This window comes from Sus scrofa, chromosome 8 (genome assembly GCF_054392235.1).
Source record: "Sus scrofa isolate SSC_HxYL_T2T_F1_AM1 chromosome 8, Sscrofa_HxYL_maternal_Yorkshire_Landrace_v2.0, whole genome shotgun sequence".
Classification (NCBI taxonomy): Eukaryota; Metazoa; Chordata; class Mammalia; order Artiodactyla; family Suidae; genus Sus; species Sus scrofa.
In genome coordinates, this window is record NC_139390.1 from 137,805,770 (window position 1) to 137,819,047 (window position 13,278).

Below are 13,278 nucleotides of genomic sequence, written 5' to 3' on the forward strand. Positions count from 1 at the left end.
GGAGTGGGAGGGATCGGGAGCTTGGGCTTATCAGACACAACCTAGAATAGATTTATAAGGAGATCCTGCTGAATAGCATTGAGAACTATGTCTAGATACTCATGTCGCAACAGAAGAAAGGGTGGGGGAAAAACTGTAACTGCAATGTATACATCTAAGGATGACCTGACCCCCTTGCTGTACAGTGGGAAAATAATAAAAAAAAAAAAAAAAAAAAAAATCTCCTGTTTCTTTCCTCATTCTTGGACTTCCAACTTTGCTCTCTAAATTCCGCCCTCCACGTCAAAGCCGTACTCCATCTTTTTTTTCCTGACATCCTCCAAGACTTCTCACGCGTTTCAAGATTCCCTACGATCACATGTTTGCAATTTCATAGTCTCTTACCATGGCTCGTCCGGAGCGGCCCACCGCCTGGGAAGCTGCAAGAGGTTGGCCCTGCTCTGACGCTCATGACTGGGCCACCACTCGCTAACCATTGCCCGCTCCTGCTGAGTCCCACCACCTCTGCTGTTACGGCGAATGCCACCAACCTCATCGGGTACTGTGCCTCTGCTGAGCACTGTCCGTGTCAGTCAACACCACTATTGCCACCACCCCAAGGGTCTGCACTGTGCACTGCTGCCTGCGGCCGGGACCACTGAGGTGCCAGAGTAGCTCTGGGTGCTCTGGGGTCACCCATACACCACTGTCCGCTATGGTTTTCATGACACTTCGTTACACGGGTGTGCAAACAAGGCTGCTTATGCCCTGGATTTTCAAGAGATTTGATTAAAGAGCTTGCTCCATTTAAATTTTCAGTTGGCACGCAGTCTTTGCAGATACAACCAAGTTAAGACGAGATCATACTGGATTACAGCACACCTTACATTCAATAACCAGAGACCTCACAAGAAGAGGAGAGAACACACAGAAACCAGAGGAGGCACACGGGGGAAGAAGGTCATGTGATGACAGATACCGAATTTGATGTGATGCTACTACAAATCAAGGCATGTCAAGAATTCCTGGGAAGCCACCAGAAGCTACGAGGAAGCAAGGAAGGATTCTTCCCTAAAGTCTTCTTAAGGAGCCTGTGCCTGCTGACACCTTGACTTCAGACTCTTAGCCTCCAGAACTTTGAGAAAACAAAGCTGTGCTGTTTTGAGCCACCCAGTCTGTGGCAATTTGTTTGACAGCCCTAGGAGACTAATACATAACTTTTATAACTGTGGAGAACCATTTGATTGGTATTACTCCAACCTAACTCCGTATCTTCTTCCTTCCTTTCTTTCTTTTCTCTTTCTTTCGTTCTTTCTTTCTTCCTTCCTTCCCTCCTTTCCTTCCTCCCTTCTTTCTTATTGAACTAGTTGATCACCTTATGTTAGTTTTGGCTGTACAGCAAAGTGACTCACTTCCACATGCTTATAACATTCTTTTCCATATTCTCTTCCATTCTAGTTTATCACAGGATATTGAACATAGCCCCCCGTGTAGGACCAGGTTGCTTATCCATAACTCCTTATATTTCTGTTGTCATTTTTCTCCACTATTTATTTGTATCTTCTATAGAGCTATCTCTTATTTTTACCCTACTTCCTCTCTCTTCTGTCCTCTTATCTTTTTTATCATCCACATTTTTAAACTTTGCTTCTGCCCCTTTTATTGTCTTCCCTTCCTTTTCCCACAGGCTGTCCTATGCTTCCCTTCCTATTAGAATCTATTTTCTGGTTCTCTTGCCTATGGTTTTCTCTTCTCTGAAGAACTGTACTTACCCTGCTGAGCTCCATTGTGGCCACATGACCTGCTCTGACCAATGAAATGTGGGCAGAAGTGACGTGCATCACACCCAGGCAGAAGCTTTTAAGAACTAAGCAGAGTTTGCCATGTTTCTTTTTCCTCTGCCGAGAGAACATGTTGGTCAGCCTGGATCCCGGAGTGAAGACAATGTATAGCAGAACTACAGTAGACAACAATTAAACACAGAGAATGAATGAAAAAGAGAGCTTCATTGTAAGTCCCTGGTATGTTGGGGTTCTTTGTTACTGCAGCATAATCGACCCTGAGAGATAAAATATTTATATTATTTCCTTCCTACTCTCCCTAAACTTCCAGGGCTCCCTTTAACCTAATAAATGAAAGCTAAACTTCTTAGCCTGATGTACAAAATTCATCTAGCCCTAACCAATCTTTCTCCTTTTGTTTTCCATTTCTATTGCTTTGAAACTTATAATGAGGAAAAAAAAAAAAAGCAGTCAATCATAGTCACCACATTATATTTACCAAAATATTATGCATATTTGCAACTCATTAATTACTTCTGTGAGTCAAGCCTCTGCTTAAGACCTAATAGAGGGTATGATTAAGCCCTTAAAGAGCTGGGCTGGTGGAGGATGGTTACAGCAAACTCCCTCAAGAATCCATGGTCGGAAAGAAAGATCACTAAGGCCACGCTGAGATATGAAAGGGTTCAGGGCCAAGATATGATGATAGTGCAGAGAATGGGAAGTTGCATAGAAAGAGGTCAGTACCTAAGCCAGAACAGAGAAACGAGCGTGGTTCCCGGAGGTAAGGCCCACAGAGAAGTAAATGTCGAAGTCTGAAAGATATATGGGGTGTTACGGGCTGAATGCTGTTCCCTACCCCATCCCCAGAATTCACATGTCGAAGCCCCAACCCCCAATGTGACTGGATTTGGAGATAGAGCCTTTGAAGAGGTAACTAAGGTTAAATGAGGTCACAAGGGCGGGGCCCTAATCCAATAGGTCCAGCGTCCTTTTAAGAAGCAGAAGAGACACCAGTCGTGTAAGAGCATAGAAGAGACACCAGTGGTGTAAGAGCACAGAAGAGACACCAGTGGTGTAAGAGCACCAGGTGAGGACACAGTGAGGAGATAGCCCTCTGCAAGCTAAGGAGAAAAGCCTTAGGAGAAACCAACCCAGACAGCACCTTGGTCTTGGGACTTCCAGCCTCCAGAACCATGCGACAATAAATTTCTGTTATGCAAGCCACCCAGTCTGTGGCACTGTGTGATGGTAGCCCTAGAAAACTAATACATGGCGTAAGCAAGGAGAAGAGCCCTATAGGCAGGTCCTGACCACATAACTGTGGGTACTCTGCTGTCACTGCAGCATCCTTCATCCGTACTCACTTCCTACCTGGGGCTCTTCACTTCTCCAAGAGAATCACGCCCCCTTCTGACCAGGAGGGCATGTCTTGTTTCTTACACTCTTACGGGGCAGGAGCTATGACATTTCTCTCCGGTCACCCGGGGACTTGTGCCATGTGCTGCAAAAAGGCTCATTCAGTGCTTGAGGACTGATGAATGTGTTCACTGGTCCTTCACCTGAGTCAGAGGTTCTCAACTTCATGGAGCCCCTAGGGGAGGGGATGTTTATGGATAAACTTTAGGAACGTACATCAGTTTCTCAAAGGACATCCTAGCACTAAAGTTGGGAAAAAAAAAAAAAAAAAAAAACCCTCAACTTTGATGTTAGCTTCTGACCAGTGCTGAGGTTGCACGGGTCGGTTTATACGCAGCAGCGTAATCATCTCCTTATTTATCAACATTCTCCCATCACATTCAGACACTGGATGAGTTTCTAAATCGGTTCAACAGCTCCATCTGTTAGGCAAGTGTTGTTGCAATTTTATTTTCCTCAGATCCATGCGCTGTAAACTATCTTAGAAATGACAGCTTCAGAAACAGTAAGAGTTTGGATATCTGCCCATAAACATTCCCAAAATAAAGCCATACTTAAAAGACACTGTGGATTCAAGGTCTTTTTATTAAAACACACACACACTTTTCTTTGTTATCTAGTTATAATAAATACAGTGGTCTTTTAAATCGAGTTAGAGCTCAGTGAGACCTAGAGCAAACATCCTGTATAACTGAGAGTCAAAATTCTCAGGCTTTGCCACTTATAAATGAATTTTCAGGGTACATTTGAGAGATAAATCCAGTTTATTCTAACCAACCTTTTTATGTTACTGTAAACGTCTGTAAGAAATTCTACTATGATAATTTTGTAAAAACGTAAAGTATCAACTTCAGTATTAGAAAAGATATTTTTGTTGGCCAAACCTTTTTTCCATAGCTTTCTAGCTAAAATTTTCTCTTCGTACTCATGGAATTCAGGTAATTACCTGAAATGAATATTATAAAGCTATGGCAAATAAATGGGGAATGTTGTTAGAAGAAGAAGGTAACATTTTGGGTCCCGAAGCAAATTTCCTTTAGCCAGCCTCAGGCAAGAGCTTCGGAAGTGCTTGTCCTGCCTACCCTGCAACAGCCACACCACACCTGGGGCCCCTGGGAGCCCCTGGAGAAACGGTGCCTGTGTCTCCCACACTTCTCAGACCCAGCTGTGCACAGAGAAAGAGGAGAAGCAAAATCAAACACAGCCCACCCCTTTGATCCTTCCTCCGAGGAGACTGCTCACACCCCAGACCCTGGCTAAGGAAAAACATCCCATTGTCTGAGGCAAACGGACATCACGTCATTTCACCCTGCGCCTGGAAAGGCAGTTTGGAACAAGCAATCCTGATTCTAAAGATGTTGAGACAGTTCCCAGCTGCACAGTGACTTGTTTTCAGTTCCCAGGCAAACTGCCCAGTTTCCTCTGCTCCCAAATTTCCCCAACTGCAAAACTGAGATAATTCTTATTACCTTTCTCTTGCGGTGTCCTGAAAAATAAACAGGGCAAGTGTTTCTAAGGTGCTTGGGCACAATCATCTGAGGGCATATTTGCCTAGAACTATAGGTGGGGTTTTTCTTTATTTTTAATATTGCTTTGCTTTTGACCTGCCTTTGGCAAAAAAAAAAAAAAAAAAATGTAGAAAAATCTAAGTTAAATTATAACTACCTAACCTTAACGGAGCTTTTACAGTATACAAAGCACTGTGTTAGGCACGTGGAGAATAGAGAAAGAGCCTTCCTCACCCTTAAGGAGCTCACAGCTCACTCGGAAGGAGATTTTATAGCCTAGAGGTTGAGTGACAGTGCAGCAATCAGCCAGGGTAGCTGGGTTGGAATCCTACAAGACCCTGGAAAAGTCGCTCAGCCGTACCAAGCTCTCTCTGCTTTCCTCATGAAAATCCTAAGAGCTCACCTTGAGTGTCTGCTGGATGGTAGGTGTCTACCTACTTAAAATGCAGAACACCGCCTGAGACAAACACTACTAGCCCCCCCTCAGTTGCGTCCTCGTCTCATAGATAAGGATTCAGGAGCTTAGAGACATTACATAACTTGTCCCAGGTCATTTACAATTAGGAACCAAGATGCAAACCCAAGCTGTGTGGCCTCAAACATGGAGACGGCCCCGCTAAACCACACCCTCATCAGATGGGTGTAATACTTCGTGTAGACTTGCGAATATCAACTGAAATGAATGCATCAAAAAAAAAAGTCCGTCCATGTGACACTTAATACGTGTGCAATAAATGTAGAAATAGCAGTGGAAGAGATTGGATGCACATATAAATAAGCAGAACACCAAGTCTACTTCATGGGAAGACTTCTTACAGACCGATCATTGCACAGGGGGTTATGGTAGGGAGTGTTCTGGGGGGAAGAATAGTCTACGAAGAGCAACATTTCTGAGCGGCATGCAAGTGATCACGCAAGTGAAGGAGTGATGCTTGCTTCGTATACAGCTAAACTTCTGAAGGCTACAGTATCTGAGGTACCCTGCCGTTACTAAATCCAGACCTACCCCTGAGAACAGCTTTTACCTAAGCAATATAAAAATGCAATTATTCTTCTCCCCTTCCTTAACCCCCACCCCTCAGTTTCCTTCAGGAAGAAACCACAGCATGGAGTTTCTTTTCAAAGTCTTAAAATAAAAATCCCCCCCCAACAAAAAAAGGATCCAGCTTGTAAAACCTTTTAGAGTTGTTTGAAAAAGGAGGAGGAAAAAAAAAAAAAAGGCATAAGGAGCCAAGCCTTATATTCTGGCCAAGTTATAAGCCTCTGAGAACAAGCGCCTGAGAAGAGGACTGTTAACCCCATTCTCTCGGGCAGAAGGAGCTCTTTCCCTGTGGGTCTGCACAGCCTGGAAAGCTCATCACGCCCTCGCCTCGGAGTAAGAGGCTAGCCCGCTGGAGAACTGCAGGAATCTGCAACAAAAACGATGACAGCCTGAAATACGTCCCAGTGCCAACCTCCAAATTCATCTGTCACCTCAGACCCTGACTAGTTGACAGAGCAGCAGAATTTCAACTCCAATAGACCTGAATGTGTTTCTGGGCAAAGAAGCAGAGCTAACGAGGAAAGAGATATATAGAGTATTGGGTATTTGTCAAACTTTTATTTTCTGGCTGTGTGCAAAGAGAAGATTCAACTTCAAATTCCTGCCAAGGCTCTGGGTCCAGCCACCTACCTGAAGGTAACTGTAATATGTTTACTGTATTATCTAATTGCATTTGTTAACCGGTTTGCATGATCTGCTAAAGATGTCTAATATTTTTGCCTGATACAAAGCCATCTTCTTTACCAACAAAAAATCCTTTTGCCTGATTTACAGAAAATCAACTTACTAGAGAATTTTAACACTTTCTTATCCAAGATTAAATAGTAAGTAGGAATAAATGGTGGGTTTAGTGTAAACTAGGAATGCAAATGTTGAATTGCTGTTGGCCAGACTAGCATTCAGATCTTGGTGAAGGCTGAGATCCTGAAATGTGTTTTGCAGAAATTCTTTGCCAAATATATTAAAGACATCATAAGGAAAGCAGTTTTTAAAAAAACTTTTTAATCAAAGTAATTTGAGAGTTTTTCATGTTTAAATTATCTGAATTATTCAATCATCACCACTGTCCCAGCCTATACCTAAGAGGAACGTAAAAATGGAATATTTTGCTTTTCTGAAAGGTAAGAAAATCCCTAAAATACTATATTTTTCTTTGATTATTTTTTAGTTATTGTGACTATTTTTTTTTCTGATTCCCTTTTATAGTTTTATGACTCATTGTCTCTTGACTCCTATCGTTTTTAGGATGCACACACATACACAAAATTTCTAACTCCTAGTGATGCCTTCTTATTTAGGAAGGAAAAAAGGAGGGAGTGGGAATCAAAGAGCTAAAACATGATGATAAATCCTACACTGCAGGGCGTTTTTGTTCTGGCTCTCTCGTCTAAAATAAACCAATAATGCAAGTCAGGCTCCGTCGCTCCTCCCAGGTATTCAAGGTCACCCCGGAGGAGAAAACCAGGCTTTCAACTGCAGATGGATGCTGCGGATACTACAACCAAGAGGTAGTGCACAGAGGGCATCTCTCTTGACCTGCCTTTAATCTGAAATGTGTCACCTTGGCGTTATAGCTCAGCTCTCCTCTGGTGCAGGGCCTAAGTACACTGAATAGAAATGTCCACTTGGTCTAACTCAGCAGAAACCTTTTCTTTTTTAATTCTCCTCTTTCTCATGGATACCAGCTTTTTTTCAGTTCACAGCTTATTCAGCTACAGCTTGATGGTTATGACTGTTGTTAACTCTGACTGCTGTTTTGAAAAGGACATCCCTCTCAGGAAAGATTTAAGTTTATACTTCTGTCCATTCAAAAGAGCCAGCAAAGCACAGTAGTCTGTATCATCCAGTCCGGCAATGCTGCTTTCCACGTTTTGGAAAAGAATATGTGCATGTTTGTAATGAATCCTGCCTTTTTTCTTTCAGGGAATGTTTGCCCAGCCATTTAGCAATTTGAGGACTGGGGTTTCCTTTCCAGGTCATTTGAGATTTAGTTCCCAATAGCCTGTCGTGCAGTTTCACTGATCAACTAAGTAAAAATAATAAATAGTGATGACAGAAATGAAATGAATAGTGATATTTCTGGACAACTCCTAAACATTCTTCATTTCATTTCCTCTTGACTGCTTGTTATTTTTGTTCGGTTGATATGTAACAGTACACAAACACTGCTGTTTTAGTTAAGTTTAGCACAATGTCCAGAACGTGTTGGGAATCTTTTTTCACCAAGAACATAAGTGACTGTTTTTCAGACTTCAGATGCCCTTTTCCCTCATATGTCATTCCAGAACAACCTTCAGTCAAGGAGAAAGGGGCCCATAAATCCAGAATTCCCCAGGAGATGCCAAATTAGGCCAGGGTCTGGTTCATTCAGGGCCCACCAAGCCTCTTCCCCCAAAAGTTGCGCTTGCAATGGTAGTGCAACCTGAGGTCAGTCTGGTTTTTGTCCCGGGCATCAAAAGATGAGCAGAATTTGGGGGAACAGGGTGTGTGGTCTTGACTGACTGCAGAGAGATGATGTAATAAAGTGAATAAGATCACGTGCTCTAGAAACATAAAGATCTGGTTTATATCTGGGTGTTTCCAGGCTCTGTGACTTGAGACAAATGACTCTTTGAGCCTCAGTCCCTTCAACTGCAGAAATGGGGACGGATTATAAAACTGGTTGCTATCGTGGAGATTTGTTACGATAAGTGAAGAAAACAGCTCTGTCTGATACATATGAATCAATCCACTGATCAGAGCTTATTTTAAAACACTAATCTGTCTATTTTTCCCAAATGTAACTCCATAGAAGAGGAATTTACTCTAGGATTTCCCTCAAGATTTCTTCCTTGCACGTCCACACTTTGCTGTATAATAAACATCAATGCCAGGTCTTTGCCTCAGAGTCAGCCCAGAAGAGTGCATCAGGCATGGATTTCGGCATCTAACACGCCTGAGTTTGAGTCCTGACTCCACCTCTTACCGGCTGTGTGAGCTTGGCAGTCACTTCACACCTGCAGGACTCAGTTTACCCATCTCTTAAGCAAGTGATGATAAGCATACCCATAATGGAGTCGTTGTAGGAATTAAATGTTTCTTAAATGTCAGGCGTACCAGCAGAATATTAGACACAGTGAGGAAGTGTTTGATTACGCCTTTGGAATAATTTTTCTGGCAGGAAAACTGGGGGGTCAAGAAGGAAAAAAGCAGAGTTCCGGTCGTGGCACAGTGGTTAATGAATCCGACTAGGAACCATGAGGTTGCGGGTTCGATCCCTGCCCTTGCTCAGTGGGTTAAGGATCCGGCGTTGCTGTGAGCTGTGGTGTAGGTTGCAGACGTGGCTCGGATCCCTTGTTGCTGTGGCTCTGGCGCAGGCCGGTGGCTACAGGTCTGATTAGACCCCTAGCCTGGGAACCTCCATATGCCACAGGAGTGGCCCTAGAAAAGGCAAAAAGACAAAAAAAAAAGAAAGAAAGAAAGAAAAAAGCTTTGAATTTTCTTTTTTACCCAAAGAAGTGGAAAAACAAATCTGACACTACTGTCCTTCTCTGAGGTGGGGGAAGGCTCAACATGAAGTTATTTATTACCAAGTCCTGCTTCATCAATTAGTTGCTTCTTAATGGCCAAGTCAACCGAAACTAAAGCTCGTTTTCTGTTTCAGATTGCCATTAAGAGGAGGGAGGCAAAATGCTGCTTTGCACTCAGTTCTGTTTGATTGGCCCACTTGGACAGGGGAGAAGGCCCCCAAGATTTCTCCTTTCTTATCTTTTCTAAAAGCAAGAATAGGGGTTTTGACTCACGTTAGGGGGTATTTTTTTCCCTCTTGAACTGAAATTCCAACGAAAGGGTTTGTTTTTTTGTTTTTTTGTTTTTGTAAACCTCTCCCCTATGTTCCTAGCATTGAAATGTCAGCTGCTTTTTCTGGCTACATGTAGCAGGAGCAGCCTGTCGTCATAGCAATGAAAGGGTATAGAGAGACTCGAGTTTCGCCACCCTCTCAGTGAAATAACTCTTAGTCTCCTTTAAAAATCCTTCTTTAGAAATGAAGTCTCCAGTCCTGGCTTGTTTCCTTCCTATTATGCAACCAACTTCTGTACACCAATGGCAGTAGCCAAACGTTTCCTTTAAATAGAGTCCGTGAATAGGTGTTAAGAAAACGAACAAGAAAGGCACAAACAGTGACCAGTTTACGGTGGAGTGCTGGGGAAAAACAACTGGGCAGGCAAAGGAGGAGAAGGAGAAGGGGCCTCACTTTCTAGCACATGCTGCAAACCCCACTCGCTATAAGTCTATTTTCCAAGTTCCCACTGCCTCCGCCCATCTTCATGACATGCTTATCCAAGCAGTTATGAGTCGGGGAGATTCATGAGCAGGCTGCATGGACTTCTCTGGCACTCATACTCTCTAATTTCTTATCTTAGCCACTCTTTGCTTCATCTTCTCATATGTAAAACAGAGGTAAAAGCAATGGTAAAATTGTCATGGAAATGGAATGAGATACCATCTGTAAGCCTCTTATTACAGTAGTGACCACTTGTAAAGGCTGGCTGTTAAGCTCACCAAGCCTTCCTTTCCCCTCCCTCTCAGATGGGGATAACAGCTAATTCATATAATTGTGCAATTAACTGAAACAATGGATGGAAGTGCTCAAGAAGTAGTAGTTCTTTTAGTACTTTTCTCATTAGGTCTAATGCTGCTAAGAATGGCTTTTTTGACCTTGGAATCTCTCCGTGAGTACACTGTAATGAGTATAGGACTCTAAATATTTTTATCATTTCTAAATGTGAGCCATTGAATTTCTAAAGAGAACTAATGAAGGGTTTTTACATTTACAAAGAGAGAAAAAGATTCTTCTTATCTTATTAACAGAAGGGTGAAAGGTATCATCTTATCTTTCATTAAAATGCTTTTTATCCAAGTTTCTGTTGTAGTTTCTCCAGTGTTGTCCAGGTCATGCAATTATGTAAATAAGTAATATTTTTATCTTATGCCTCAAACAACTAATGTATTCAGTTCTACCCTGTGTGAAGTGCCAGGGACGAGACGAAACAAGACCAAAAGTAGAGGGGGGCTGTGCCCTCGAGGCGCTAACACTATGTAGCTAGGGAGACGGTTATTAATCAAATCATCACATTAATAAAAAATGCATTTGCTCAAACATAAGGTAACCTGAACACAAATCCATCTTCATTTTTCTAATGGAAAGATCCTCAGCCAAAGTCTTTGGACGACGTAAATGCACAGATGGAGGATACATTGTATTGTATGCTTAGGACACTTACTCTATTGCTAGGAGTACATATTTTAAATCTCATTGCACTTTAAATATTTAATACTTATAAAAGGAATTTTTTTCCAGTCTCATATTTCATGAAACTATTTTGTGAGGACTCTCGCTATGCATCTTTAAGATCATTGTCTGTGTTCACTGGCTCCACTCTGTAATTATCTAGTAGAGAGTAATGCCTCATCAATCCTCTGCCAGCTGTTTATAAGGCACCTCTCAGAAATCTGCTGGTGCTGCAAATTTGAGCTCCAAGCATAAATTCTCATGCTATGGTGATGACCTCTACATATTAATTACCTGCTATATGGCTCTTTAAAGGACTTATTTTAAAACCACTTGAGTCTGTCAAGTGTGGTTTTCTACAAGTTTGTAATTCCAGTTGGCAATAATGAAGTCATACTTCAAGAAAAATGACTAAATCTACTTTAAATATCTGTACTGCTTTTTCACTGTCAAGGTGACCTTCTTAAGAACAAAAATAGGCATTGCTTGAGAAATTGCTATTTCCCTGAAATGGTACTTCAGTATTCGCAATGAAGTAATTGAGCCAGAGACCTCAGAAGTACTAGAATATAAAACCAATCTCTCATTTTTATAGCATGATTTGGAGTGGTAAAAAAGTTTACATTCTATATTGAGCATGCAGTGTTTATAATCATATGCTGAAGTAAGGTGTTAAGGCAAAGCACCTTTGTACTAAGAGAGCATGTAAGGAGCCTGACTTCCGTTCAAGGTCAGTGATGACTTTCCTTGGTCCGAAGGCTAGACAGAGGCTAAGCCTGTGGAAGGTGTGTGTGCTGGGGTGGGGGGGGATGGCTGGGACAAGTGGGTGCTGGCAAGAGGGTGTGAACACCTTGTGCAAACCTGCAGCAGAAGGGATCGTGGCCCCTTCGAGGAACAGAGCAGGGAGAGATGTGAAGCCTAAGCAACTCCCCACAACGCCCTCTTCCCTGAGCACTAAATGTATTTATTCCCCCCCCCAATTCATGTTTAATGCGCATCTTTAACGTCTCTGTTGAATTCTGGTTAGACTCAAAGTTTTGAAGAACCATGTCTACCCCTAGCCTAGCGGTGTGCAGTTAGGCGGGATGACAGGCAGCTGAAGGTCAGAGCTCCAGTGAAGTCTGCCTCTTTGAGTCTTAGTATATCGTGTCCACTCACAGGGCTGGAACAACTTCACGTCAAATGGTGACTCAGCAGAGAGCTCAGAATAGAAAGGCATTTTCTTAATCCTTCAGACAACTTTAATGCCAAGCTGCAGAGCTCTCCCCAGAGACTCATTGATACTTTAAAAACCCTAAAACATCAGTGTTAACTCCGGATCAGGTAACAACATGCACTTGAGAGCCAAAATATGAGCAAGAGGATTTGCTCTTTGATAACAAAGCCTCTGGCTACCATGTAAAGTCAGGGTGGCGAGAGGGAGAGTGCTGTTTGAGCCTGATTGTGAAGAGCTTATAATAATCATTTTGTTCACAACATTTCCCTGAAGGGAAATTTTTCCGTAGTTACAATGCTTACTAAAAATAGCAGCCTATATCTTCCTCCTGATATAAACAAACTCAACGAAAGCTACCTGGCCTTATTTGGAAGCGTGGATGTACGTACTCCAGGGAATAAGATGCTAATAGTCAGAAGAAAAGTAAAGTAAAAAAAGTCAGTGCAAACCTCTCCTTCTCCTAGGGCGTACATTAAATCCTCCTCAGTTCTTCCGACTTTAGACAAGGTAAGATGAACAGATCAAGTAGGCATCATCTGCCTTGAAAACCAGCAATGCTAAAGGAAGTTTCCTTGATCTCAAAGAGAAGGAGGAGGACGTAAGTTTGGCTGAGGCTGTCGATGAAGGAGCCAGCAACCGGGGGTGGCAAGGAGGGGAGAGGTCAGCAGCTTGAGGAACTCAAGGCAACATGAGGGACATTCGATTGAAAAAAACTTGAAATCAGTAACTCCCAGCACTAAAATTTCCCAAGAGTCACTGACATAGCCAATAGAAGAGGCGGAATGGATTAGCAATGAGATTCTGCTGTGTCGCACTGAGCGCGACGTCAAGTCACTTACGATGGAGCATGATAATTGGAGAAAAAAGAACGTGTACATGTACGTGTAACTGGGTCACCATGCTGCACAGTAGCAAAAAAAGCTGTATTGGGGAAATAACAATTTAAAAAAATAGAAAAAAAAAAAAGAGAGAGAGAGAGAGCTGGAAAACAGTAGACTCCATGCCTGTTCCTCTCTTTAAAGAAACGGACTGCCGTGTTCCCACTCTAGTTCAGTGGTCCG

At 42.5% G+C, this 13,278-nt stretch overlaps 2 protein-coding genes across 5 annotated transcripts in view; one reads left to right on the top strand and one right to left on the bottom strand.

The window, feature by feature from the left end:
- Positions 1 to 1,699: 1,699 nt before the first annotated feature.
- NUDT9 (nudix hydrolase 9) overlaps positions 1,700 to 13,278 on the bottom strand; it is an 89,624-nt gene continuing 78,045 nt past the window's right edge. The window contains exon 10 of the transcript XR_014813419.1: positions 1,700 to 1,936. The gene's annotated coding sequence lies outside the window, so the exon portion shown is untranslated. The remainder of the gene's footprint in view (positions 1,937 to 13,278) is intronic.
- SPARCL1 (SPARC like 1) overlaps positions 5,938 to 13,278 on the top strand; it is a 44,031-nt gene continuing 36,690 nt past the window's right edge. For 2 of the 4 annotated variants that reach the window (XR_014811769.1, XR_014811768.1), the window contains exon 1: positions 5,953 to 6,365. The gene's annotated coding sequence lies outside the window, so the exon portion shown is untranslated. Of the gene's footprint in view, positions 6,366 to 7,162; positions 7,238 to 13,278 lie in introns of all 4 variants that reach the window. The other 2 variants (NM_001097422.2, NM_001435047.1) reach the window with 2 other exon arrangements.